Source organism: Colias philodice, chromosome 1, assembly GCF_061535455.1.
Source record: "Colias philodice isolate Cphi_HAF_F1 chromosome 1, ilColPhil1 Martin Lab GWU primary, whole genome shotgun sequence".
Taxonomy (NCBI): domain Eukaryota; kingdom Metazoa; phylum Arthropoda; class Insecta; order Lepidoptera; family Pieridae; genus Colias; species Colias philodice.
In genome coordinates this window covers 98,959-109,693 of record NC_143086.1, presented here as the reverse complement: position 1 = coordinate 109,693, position 10,735 = coordinate 98,959, and positions in this window count along the sequence as shown.

The window sequence follows — 10,735 nt, the reverse complement described above, 5'->3', positions numbered from 1 at the left end:
TTACTTTATCTTTTTTCATTCAGATTTTGCGGTAACGTTCATGGAGTCTTTGATAGAAATCATCGCAGGCTTATTTTTTTTGAAAGTCACGACACGAACTTTGCTAATTTTTCCAGTTAAATTTCGTTTGAACTATTTATCTTCAACGACATCCCATCTGTTAAAACTTTCAAAAGTCATTGCTTCAACTTCATATGGAACCTTCCTTTCTGGCCGTAGTAAACACAGTAAACCATTGTTTACGCATAAATTATAGTTTTTTTCAGGTTGTTCTCTATTACGGCATGTACACTATCAACAGGCATGTATGTATGTCCTGTCAATAAGTAGTTAATTGTATGGTCTGAATATCTCTTGCAAGGTAAAATGTACCATGGCTAACACAGTGCGATTTCTATTTTGCCCAGGACAACAGTCGCAATATAGAAGAAGGTGTTTTATATTTTCTATTTCATCCACAGATTTTATGTCACTGTGAAGAATACTTGCGATTTTATTTGCACCTCTTTTTTGTTGCTTTCATCCCAATAATAGCAAGATACTCTACGTGTACCGTTTTCGTAGAAACATAGATTACATATCGCTAGTTTTCTTCAATAATAAAGAAGCAATGACTCGCCATATTGACAACGGACCAGTGGGCGGGGCTTAAAAAAACATGGCTACGTATTGTGTGCAACAAAAGAAATAACCATAAGTTACATTGAATTAGTGTCATCAATTTTAATTATTTATGTTTTCTATAAATGAATTTTTTCAATTTGTTGGATCCAATCCAGCTCAGAAAAATATAAAAGACACAGAAAGAAAAAGAAAAAATATATATAAAAAACAAGCTGGACATTTGTTAAAATGTGGTAGAAATAATGACAATCCAAACAGTGATGTTGTAAGTTTTACCGCACTATGTTTACAAACTTCGCATGTGAAGGAAAAACCTCATGACATTGAAGGATTGGTTTCCAAATCAGGAAAAATTTTATCGGTCACATGCTCATGCAAGGCTGGTGCGGGCACAAAGTGTAAGCATGTTGTGGCTGCTTTATTATATTGTTATCGGTAAGTTATTTTCTAACCTCAAATGTCAGAACACAATAAAAAAGTATTTGTATTTAATAAAATATTTTTGTTTAATGCTAGTTGAAAAGTTTGTTGTTTTTGTTTTAGAGCAGGGGATCAACTACGCTTTTTATCCTCTACTGACAAAAAATGTGAATGGAAGAACAAGCAAGATCGTATTGTGAAAGAATATAATTCAACTCCAATTCATCAACATGCTTGTTTCTCCAAAGCAAAACGTAAGTGTCAAAGCCAAGAAAATTCAAAGAACGATCCAGCAGTTAATAATTCTTCGAATCAAGGAGATGACAAAGATGAAGATCTTGGTGTCAACGAAGGTGAAGGTGAAGAAGTGGTTTCTACCAGTATTATAAAATGCAAGCGTCCAGGATGGAGCACAGTAAAGAGTCTAAAGCACAGTAAGGATCAAAAGAAGCAAATAGTTGAAAAAGTTCGGGCTCGGTTGAAAAATTCAGCGTTTGTTAAACATCTGTAAACATAATTTAAATAACTTCGTGAATTTTATTATTTGTTAATGAAAGCTCATATTTTAATTGTATTTTGATAATTTTTCAGTGTTGGAAGGCATGAACCTATTGTAATTAACCATACTACCAATGTTGACGTCACATATTTAGAAAAGCAGCATATGATATTTACGTTACAGCGAAGTGAATTGATGGAGAACATCAAAAATATCAAAGTTTCTTATCCACACGAATGCTGTGCAGATACTATAAAAGACTTGTATTGTAATTATGAAGAAGTTTGTATTCAAACTAAATTACATTACTCAGAATGGCATAAAGAGAGGCGATTCCGGATTACCGGATCAACTTGTTATCATCTGTTTTCTTATACTTCTAAGGGCGTATTCAGAAAGAAAGCTTGAAACTTATAAGCGCTTATCGGCGCTTGTCATGTTCATATATTTTCCTGCGCGGGTTACCAGCACTGACAGGAAAATATATGAACATGACAAGCGCCGATAAGCGCTTATAAGTTTCAAGCTTTCTTTCTGAATACGCCCTAATAAGAATCCGGACTGGACGAAAAAATGTGATTCCTTTTTTTCTCCGAAAAATTTTCGAAGTGAGCACACTGACTATGGGAAAAAAACTAAAGGGGAAAACCGGGAATGTTTTAGAAATGCTACAAAGAAAGATATTATTGAAACAGGATTGATTATATCCCAACAAAATCCTTGGATTGCTTATTCTCCTGACGGAGTTATTTTTAAAGATGGAAAACCGTCAGAATTACTAGAAATTAAATGTCCTGTTCAAGGTAAATCTAAGAATCTTAGATTACAAAATAAAATACAGATGGAGCATGACAACCGCCCGTCGCCCTTGTCAAAGAAAATACGAAATCAAAAGCAAATACGTCGCTGCACCAGTGCTATAGCGATTCTAGTGTCATGCAATACGTCAAAAGGGGTTTGCTATTTTAGTAAAAAAATGCTGTCTTGTGATATCAAAACGCTGTAAAATTTGTTCCCGAAAACAAACAAAAAGATAAAACATCGTTTTACAGGTTCTCTGTAGATTATTTGGCTTATTTAATTTTGTATACAAATAATAATTTTACATATACAAAGGAATACAAAACTTCAACGTATGCTGCCAGTATTTTGAAAATGAATTTGCCATTTTTATGGGTAAAACGGTAAAATGGTTAAAAGATCTTCGAGGTAGTGCTGTTGGTTTTTTCGATCGTGAATGTGATTATTTGTATTGTGCAATAAAGGTTCATGATCATTATAAGATAATTTTAATAAGCATAATACTTTTTTTTTGTTACTTTTATATAGCTTAAAAACGTCAGAGTCGTTGTCGCCCGTGATTTAATTCATTTGAACTCCGTGATGGATATGATGAAAATAAAATGTCCCGTATTCTCGACTAAAAACTACCGCTATTCGCATTCATATATTTTGAAAAATAAAAAATAATATAACTAATTATTATAGTTAATATTGAAACTTTTTTTTTGTAATTTATTTAATTGAAAATTGAATACAATTATTTTGTCCACATATTATAACTTTAGTAGGCAGGTACCTACTTTATGTAATAAAATAATTTTTACAATATTATAAAAGAAAAATATCATTAACCCGAAATTATATTAAAATAAAAATTAAAAATTGACTGCTAATTTATGTATATAGCCTACGTCACCGCCACTAACATAATAATTCAGATGATTGCAATGAAACCTCACAACTCAAAATCGGTCCAACGGTTTATACTGCAGGGCATGTCAAAGAAATATTATACATACATACATACATAAACTCGAAAAACATAACCCTCTTTTTTCCGTAGTCGGGGAAAAATTTGGGAAATTTTTCAATATCTGGTAACATTACACGCACACAGAAGCACCATGTACGTACAGTGCAGCGGCGAAATGACAGCACACATAGCTTTATTGAAAATGACGATAAATCATTCGGTTTAGTTCGGCAACGCTCCATCTGTCTTTTATTTTGTAATCTAAGCTAAGAATATTCATGTAGTGGTTCAATCGGTAATTGGCAAATGTTTGATCCAAGAGGGTGAAAACATTTATTTAAGACATGAGTATTATAGACCGGGAGATACTGACACAAAATTTCGAGTCATTTGTAACAGGATGGCGGTTCTACAGGGGTCTTAGTACGCAATGACAAAAAGAAAAATGATGGTGTGAACGCTGGTACCGGTGGGTTAGTCGCGTGGGCGTTAGTCGAACTCGTCGGAAAAATAGCGAAAGTCAAACGATTTGTAACACAAAAATTTTAGAATTTACCGATAGCCCATAAAAAAGAAGTAGGCGGTAGTGTCATGCCATACTTTTCCGGTATGACTTACAGCCCGCCATACCGACGCGAATGTGTTGATTTAAAAAAAACAATTATTCAACCATTTGTACCAAGCTAACTTTTGCACAGGTAACCATCGTCGTGCAGCCATTTACGAAAATCGCCATGCCATACTTTTCGGACGATTCCAAATGGTCGCCATACCGCCGAAAATCTGCAAAATTTTTTTATTTCGCCTATCTTTTTGTACCAGTATTGCATTTGGCTTTTTGGAGAGTATTTGATAAAATGTGACCATTATTATATTTGCCATACTTCTAGTAGGGGGAAAAAGTGCTGTCATACTTGAAAAATAAATTTATTATTAATTTATATAAGTGAAGATTTCCAACACGTAGATCTTTGAAATTTTGTATTTATATTTGTTGATCCTCAAACTTACAGGAAAAATAAGTGCCATACTGTTACAAATCGTTTGACTTTCGCTATTTTCCGACGAGTTCGACTAACGCCCACGCGACTAAGCCGCCGGTAACAGCGTTCACACCATCATTTTTCTTTTTGTCATTGCGTACTAAGAACCCTGTAGAACCGCCATCCTGTTACAAATGACTCGAAATTTTGTGTCAGTATCTCCCGGTCTATTATGGACAAGTGCAATTAGGAATGGCTATTATTAATGTTACAAAAGCCTCATTTGTGATATATTCTTCATTTGACAAAGGGGCTTTTATACTGACTGTCAATTTTGATAGTGTCTTCGTTGAAAAATTGTTGACAGATTTAAAAAAAGCGTATTATCAAAAAATGCTGCATTTTATTTGTGCAATGAAACTAAATTCTAAAAATAAAGACCAAAATGATTACCAAAACGAATTAGAACCTTAACTAATGTTTAATTTATAAACAACTAGCTGTCCCGGCGAACTTTGTACCGCCCTGTCAATGAATGTTGTGTTACCTTTTAGCTGAACTAATTTAGGCTTTGATGAACGTAATACAATGATACAAAATAAATATTTATATGGATTGATATGTAATAGTATTTTATTTTATTACTTCAAACACGTCTCAGAGAAAAATGACTGAATTTTAATAATTTGTGCAGCATGGATTAACTCTTTTCATTCTTTAACTGTTATCGACCACGCCATCGTTTCGTTTCACTTTAGTTGTGATAATAATTTTACCATTATCGTTGGGCGATCGACGCTGATACAGTAACCATCGTTGCCTGTGATGGTCTCTGCCATCAATTTTCGTGGATACCTTTTGGTACAGGTACACTCACTGTCAACCATGCATGGTGATTGGTGGTTGATGGTGTCACACGGTCCATGAATCATATTCGTGATAACAACGTTATGTCGGTCTAGATCGGTTTCAGGATTAGCAATCCCCGCACACTCATATAATATTTTATCTGCCCGAATCCTTTCGACTAACCAAATTAAAATGTGTGCATGCTGCAAGCCAGATTGTTGTCATTCGATTGAATACATCCATCATTGAATAATCCCAAAGATGTGTTCCAGTAATGTAACTCATAAGTGATCGGATTTTTTGCTTGAAAACACGTGTGGTGATGTCGTGCCGATCACTTGATATTTGTCCGGGAAGCAGCAGTTGAATAATTTCCATCCATTGCGGATTACATATAAATGTAATGAATAAATCTGGCCGACCATAATGACGAACATATTATTCATTGCATCTTGCGCATATTCACTTGGGCTACCTGTGTATGTCGCCGGTAAAATAATCAATAGACCAACATTTTCTGCACCTTCTTCTGTGCTAATTGCATCGCATAAATGGATGTAATCTTCAAAACGCAATTTAGCAATTTGATAGCAATCAGTGGGGGGACACTTAAAACAAGCTGTCAAATCATCCACTGAATTGAAAATAGCACTCTCTAACGACACCATCCGAAATTACTAAGCAATTTACATTTACTCAAGTATCCTGCAGATGGCAGTATGACAAATTTGATTAAAATGCCGAAAAGAATTCAGGAATATGACGTTTGAATTTTGTTTTTTTTTTGTAAAATTTTGGACGTAATTTTTTTTTAAGTATTTTTTACGTGATCAGTGTATGCAAAACTACAAGTTCCTTCGCGCTTAGTATACCAATAGTGGGACACCCTGTATAATTCCAAAATTATACTGGTATGCTATTTTTGGGTTTCCAAATAAATAAATAAATTACCTGAATCGCCATACTTTCAGCGGCCAATCGTGTGATTTCATATTCTTGACTCTTCTTGGGTTCTTGGCTCGTTCTTGGCTCAGTATCTGTGCTTAGTCTAAAAGAAAACATTGCAATTATTAAATGTAAAATACCTGATGTTGTCGTTGTGTTTAATTCTATGTTTTGATATAAGTATACTGTGTGTAGTGTAATACATTATTTACTAATAACAAGCCTGTGTAAAAAGCTATATAGTATGATGATTTTATTTTTATGTGAATTTAACAGTTTAGTTCAGTTTAGTTTTTAGTTATTAAGTTTTTTTAGCAGTTTTTATAATTTTCTTTATTTTAATATTCCACCAATTTCCACATATGGAAAGAAATCCTGAGCGTTTCAAGGCCTGGGTTCATATTGTTGGTGGCAAATTGGAAACACCATCAGATGATGATGATATGAATATTATAAGAAGAAGGTCTCTATCTGTGATATTCATTTCCGTGATTGTGATAAGAATCGGAATAATCGATTAAATTATATGGCTATTCCTACACTACATCTTCACGGTAAGTGAAAGCTGCCTTAATAACTCCCTTTAATTTGCTCCACATCTGCTACTGCAACTATGTGTCGAGTTTTGTGTAAGGCAAGTTTATTCCCCATGGTTATTTTGTAAGTAGGTAGTAGTTTTTTTATTGCCCTTGGTGGATGGTAAGTGGTGACCACCTTGAGGTATAAGTTCTTCAGTATCACATGCTAGTAATTTCACTAGCTGCTTTACCCTACATATCATAGTTGCATAGTGGATAATGTTAAGGTACCCATCCTGATGTAACAACATATATAATTTAAAATTTTCACTGTTGCAGGTGATTTATCACCTGCAACATTCAACACAAGTGGTCACTGTGCCTGCTCCTGATTTAGATCATTCATTACCACAGGTGACACTGCCACTTCCAGAAGCTTCAACTGAAACAGTTACAGGTACACTTCTAAGACTACTTTTATTTTCACATTGTGAAAGCTACCTCTATGAACAATGCAAAACAAACTTAATTTTGCGGTTCAACTCCTAGAAACAGCTACTGTACCAACCGCAAATAATGAGTTTGTCGCCCTTTTTTCGAATTCCATGCGAACTGTTACGGGAGGTGAAATAAACCTCTTTTTAAAAAAAGATTTTATTATTTAAAACTTAGTTTACAACACAATGATTATTTTTATTTTTTTTTTTTTTATCGCCTAAGCCTAAGATTAATACACAGACTTATATGGATTTGCCGGCAACCGTACCCTTAGGATGTTGGAAGTAGACTGCGTAAGGAATATGGCGGGAAAGGAATGTGCTGACGGGATAGTTAGAGGGATGGCTGTATGCATTAATGTATACAGTCTCGGAATATAACACCTCCCGGGGGTAGTCTAAACTACGGGGTTAAAACATTACGTAGTTTAGATTTGGAGCGGAACTAAAGGAAAAATACGAAATTAATAATTAATTCTGGTGCTAGGTCCGGACTTAGGTAAAGGGGTTGAACTCTCTAATGAAACGGATTTTCTCGGAGGGGTTTCTTGGACATTTGGTATTGGAATATTTTCAGGTTCAGGCGGTGTGTGAAGGAAACGAGGACAGTTGCCGGTTTTGAAGTATACGGCTAATTTATAAAATAGAAATATAATTATTATACTTATTACTAGAACTAAAATTATAGAATAATGGGTCTCATATTTAATTATTTGATGTTGGTTAATGATTTCGTCTATGTCGTCCGAAATCGTTTCAAATTTACGTTTTGATTTTACTGTAAAAATGTCTAAATTAATATCCTTTAAATGCATAGGAGGCTCATTATTCCTTTCAGTTTTAAATTTACTTATATTATTACAGCATGAGTCATTAATTATATTAAAGTCGGAATTAGCAAGCGTTACATTTAAAAACATGTCTTTGAACTTAGGTATAAGCCGAATATTTTTATTATGAGCTACACAGTCATTTGGGATATTCAGGATACCCGTTCCTGAAATGGTTAATATTACATTATTTCTATTGCGGCATTCTACAAATAATTTATCTTTTGGGAATTGCACGTAAATCCAGTTATAATTAGAAATAGGTTGCCAAATTGTTACATTTCCGAATATAAAATCTGTACGACACTGGACTGGTAGGGCGCTTACGGCATTTGTTAATAGTTCACTTTCGCACCGAGGATTTGAAGTTGTTGAGTATACACTCGTGACGTCACATATGAGCTCATTTGGGTTTATAACGGTGCAATATTTGATAGAATTTAATGTGCAGTATAATGAATTATCAGTGGTTATTGGCTATTGCGATGTACTTAATATTAGGAATTACATAACTAAAGGAATTAGGTTTATCTCCATTATGCGGAGTAGGTAAGGCTAAACAGTGAAATAATTTGTAATCTTGTATGGCAACTAACGGAATTCGTAAAACAAAAATGATCTTGTTATTAAAACTATAGCAAATAACTTTAGAGATGTTTAATAACAAATGTATGTATTTAATTCTATACTTAAAGGTAACTTACGATCTACGGGTATGTGTCTATAGTTATCGACAAGCTCTTGGTACAGTTGCGTGGGAGTTAATATAGCCGGATGTAAAATGTTTTGTGTACTGAATAGGATAGCATTTGTTATGTCTTCTAATCGGAATGATATCGTCAGCATTGACGCTTCGAGACGAGCTAATATATTATCAATTTTTGATTTAATATTTAAGTTAATTGAAAGATTTGAAAAATTCTGAAATTGAGAAGAGAGTTTGTCGATAGCTTCTGCGAGACTGGCCTCATTACTTTTTATATCATATAATGTTGAATTGAATTTAGAAAAGGTAGAAGATGTGACTAAAATATTTTCTTTTAGTAATGAGCTCAGTTTTTTCTCGTTATTCTGTACAGCTTGTATAGCGTTATCATATTTTACTGCATCATTTTCGTCTAAAGTGCCAAATATTGTTTTGGAGAGTGTGCCAATACCAGCAAACCAAGCCCCTCGTTTGAACTTACTACTGATCAAGTGAGAAAAAGAAGAATACTCCGATACTATGTCATTATATCGGGTTTTGAGAGGTTTTAGTATATAACTACATTCAGTGTTATTAGGATAATGAGCCTGGATTTTGTAACATATGAAACGTAATGTGCTTAAAAACGAGTTAACATTCGCTATATGCGGATTTATATAAGATATATCTAAAGGAGTTATTATATCTAAATAGCCTACATTAATATTTAATTTCCCAATCGGGTCAAAATAAACACCGGAACTGGAGTTGATTCGATGTACATATTCGGGGTGACCATGGGCCATTGCACTGGAAATAGAGTGTATAATATTTATAATTAAATCTAGTATTTATCTATGATGATTATATTAATGTCTGGGATGAAGAGAACTAGGTATAAAGTACGTTTATGCGTCACGCACATTAATTAAATTACGCATAATAATAAAACAATATATTTTGGTATAACTAAGATATACTTAAGATAATACAATTTATAATTTAGGCGTCGCCGGGGCAATTAGCTAGCTTGACTTCATCATAGTGATGGGTTACGTGGCGCCTGTTTATCAATAATGTTAGTGTATGATTTCCATTAATTTTCACAACTTTGTAAGGACCTTTCCATATTGGTGATAGGGCTTTTCGCAGCCTTAAATGATTCTTTAATAAAACGTAATCGCCTACCTTATATTGAACAACCCGAGTGTGTGTATCATAATAATTTATGGAATTTATTTTAGATTTGTTGATAAATTCTAGAGCCTTATCTCTCGAATGTTTCATTCTATGCTGTAGCATTTTTACGTATTCCGGGTAAGTAGTATTTGAACTATCGTATATAGAGCTAGGGATATGAGGTTTGTGACCAAATAATAATTCATACGGTGAATAATGAGTTGTGGAATGTACGGCGGAGTTATATGCTAACATTGAAGTGAATACATAACGCGGCCAATTATCTTGATTTTCGTTTACATAAGATTTTAAATATTCTTTTAGCGTAGAATGAGACCTTTCTAACGCGCCTTGCGTACTACTATATCAATTGCTAACCTTTCAAACGGTGATGTTGACGTCGACGTTATAACCATTGGCGCTCTATTTGTTTTACGTAGGGCTTTATTTGCCTGACACAGTTGACAGTTTTTGATGTAATTTTCAACGTCAGAGCCCATGTTTTTACAATAATAGACTACAAGCCCGCATAGGACAAAAATATGGGTCAAATGAACCACCAGGGGACATATATAGAACGATAGCAGAGCAAAAAATAATAAGATTCATCACTATGCCGTCACTTGTAAGCTGTCCAACTGAGTGCAGATGAGAATTGAAAAGTACAGGTAGACTCGGTAAATTTTGGTCATATATTTTTGTACGGCATTCTTAACCATCGATAGATCCATTAAAAATAATAAGAAACCGCTCAGTGCCGTACAAAAATGGTGGTCCACCAAGTCGGAATTTTTATTTAATTTCCGAGAGTTACAGGGGGTAAATTTGGTCATTTGACCATGTACGGCATCTGTGTCATACTATTGCTATACTGCTTTTAATCCATTATTCCGCAACGCCGTACAAAAATCATGGGGACAAGGAGAAAAAATCGAGAGTTGTAATCCCCT